Source organism: Mesocricetus auratus, unplaced genomic scaffold, assembly GCF_017639785.1.
Source record: "Mesocricetus auratus isolate SY011 unplaced genomic scaffold, BCM_Maur_2.0 Super-Scaffold_15014, whole genome shotgun sequence".
Lineage (NCBI taxonomy): Eukaryota > Metazoa > Chordata > Mammalia > Rodentia > Cricetidae > Mesocricetus > Mesocricetus auratus.
The window spans coordinates 13,082,455-13,085,042 of record NW_024429186.1 but is presented as its reverse complement, the minus strand read 5'-3'; the positions used below and the strand labels follow the sequence as shown (position 1 = coordinate 13,085,042).

Here is a 2,588-nt window from a genome sequence, read left to right as displayed (position 1 = left end):
ACCATTTTTTCAACCAAGATAGAATCTGGCTATAAATAAACCTCATTTGAGGCTGTAAGCCTAAAAACCCCTCTGACAATTAATAGACACATATTGATCAAAGCGCATTCCCCACGCCAGCATTCCCAAGTTTTTTCGCTACAAAAGTCTAATTCAGCAAGCTTGGGTCCTCTATGGTGACTGGGTGACATCAGGATGACAGACAGATCATAGGAGTCTGTATCCAGTGACCAGGAAGCCAAGTCTCTCTCTCTCTCCCTCTCTGTCTCTGTCTCTGTCTCTGTCTCTGTCTCTGTCTCTGTCTCTGTCTCTCTCTCTCTCTCTCTCTCTCTCTCTCTCTCTCTCTCTCTCTCTCTCCCTCTCTCGGAATTCTATCGGACCCTAGATTGTTATTTTCTTTAATTTAATTTGTTTTCATTTTACATTTCTACTATACATATGTGGCGGTCAGATGACAACTTCTGGGAGTCGATCTTTCCTTCCACCATGTGGGTTCTGAAGACTGAGCCCAGGCTGTCAGGGTTGGCAGCAAGCACCTTAACTCACTGAGCCATGCTCCCCCCACAGCCCCCTCCCCAGTAAGACAGTGGTGTAGGGGCATGGTCTTTTGCCAGAGATGCTTGGGCCCAGAAGGGCTTTGGAATTCAAATTTCTTTGGATTTGGGATTGTTTGCACAATGAGATGCTTGGGGAGCCCATGTCTGAACACGACACTAATTTGTTTTATATATGCCTTCCACATATAGCTGGAGTATGCTCTCTACTGCACTTTTGTGACTTTTGCAGTGAAACCTGTGGTGTGGGACTCAGAAACTTGGAGTCTGGAGCATTTCAGACTTCAGAGTGGGTTGCCAGAGATGTTCTGCTCCTGCTCCCAGAGTGCCCTGGTCAGCCTGTCTCTGTGTCAAGGGGAGTTTGAGAGGCTCTAGACCATCATAGAACCCAGCTGAGGGCTAATGTGATTTGTCATTTACTGAGTAGTCTAGACACTTCTATTTACTAGTAAAAACAGTGTAAGTCACAGTCTCACTGTGTAACCCTGGCTGTCCTGGAACTTTCTTTGCAGACTAGGCTAGCCTTGAACTCACAGAGATCCTCCTGCCTCTGCCTCCTGAGCACCGTGATTAAAGGTATGTGTCACCACACCAGGCTAGTTCTAATCTCACATAAACAGTTTTCTTGTAAAAGTGGAACACACTGTGATTTTAGCTTAAACTAAACAGCTCAGGTGGTGACAGGGTGCTGTGTCCACATGAGGTCCCTGGCCGGTTCAAAAGACTTTGTGGTCCAGAGAGTCACGGCTGGTTCAGAATGGTGTCAACTCCATGAGCTGTCCTTGGTGCCACAGGGGAAGACAGATCCCCAAAGAAGGGAGGCTTCATCTTTTATTGACTACCCTCATGATCCTACAGACCTGACTTCAAACCCTCTTGCCCTGCATGTGAGCAGGAGGGAACACTCACCTGCATCTCTGACATGCTTGATGATAATGCACCCTTCTGCATGGGCTCTGCATGCATCTCTGACATGCTTGATGACAGCTCACCATTCTGCATGAGTTCTGCATGCATCTCTGATATGCTTGATGATAGCACACCCTTCTGCATGGGCTCATGTCACATTGATGCCCCACACTACCTAATACCACACCACGTTTCATCATTCTAGAATTCAGAAGACAGAAGGGTAACAACAGCCCAGCTACAGTGATCCCGTGTATTTTTTTTTCCTAAAGGCAGTTTGTAGAGGTTTCAGATGGCGAGCTCCCCAGGATCCTATAGTTCACCTTGCGTGAGGTGTGGTGTGAGTGGTCTGGCCTTGGAAAAATGGAACAGAGTTTGAAAGTTACATCTGTGGGGAGCAACGGTGTAAAATAACACCATAGTTGGACTTCTCCATTTCCAGCTGCAGGTTGCCTTTTTTTTTTTTTTGCTTTGGCTTTTGCATGTTTTGTTGACTGATTCCCTCCCTCCCTCCTTCCCTCCCTCCCTCCCTCCCTCCTTCCCTCCCCTTACTTTGTTCCTAACAAGGTCTTACTGTATATCCCAGACTGGCCTGGATCCCCCTGCCTCCGCTTCCTGAGTGGTGGGATTATAAGCATGTGCCACAACTCCCTGCCAGTCTAAATTTTTTTCCCCCGGTGAATTCCATCTTACTGAAAGGCTGCTTTAGCGTTTGTGTGCATCTTTGTTCAACTGATAGGTAAAGGAGTGAGAGACAGATGCAAAAGAAAATCAGTCTTCTTTTGCAACCCAGAGCTCATTGTTTAGTATAGTTTTGGAACATAGAAGAAGGACTATGACGCACAAATGACAGCTCAGAGTGATGCTTGTGTTAGTAATGAATTTGGCTCTAAGAATAAAGAGTTTATAATTTAGAAGAGTAGGTTAAAAAATAGAAACTTAATTTGCGGTGAGTTGTACAGTATTGTTCTCTGCACACAATGCTACTTAGCAGAACTCTAGAGCTCACCCATCCTGCAGAACTTTGCCCCTGCTAATTGGCAGCTCTCTACCACCCCACCCCTTCCCAGAGCAGCCACTGTTCTGCATTTCACACTTATGGCTTTGGCTGTTTTAGATGATGAT

General features: G+C 46.1%; 1 non-coding gene across 1 annotated transcript; it reads left to right on the top strand.

Annotated features, from left to right (window-relative positions):
- The first annotated feature begins 2,170 nt into the window (after nt 1-2,170).
- Nucleotides 2,171-2,301, top strand: LOC121139613. Its single transcript, XR_005876523.1, has one exon. It is a non-coding gene; the product is annotated as a small nucleolar RNA SNORA40 (small nucleolar RNA).
- Nucleotides 2,302-2,588: the final 287 nt, after the last annotated feature.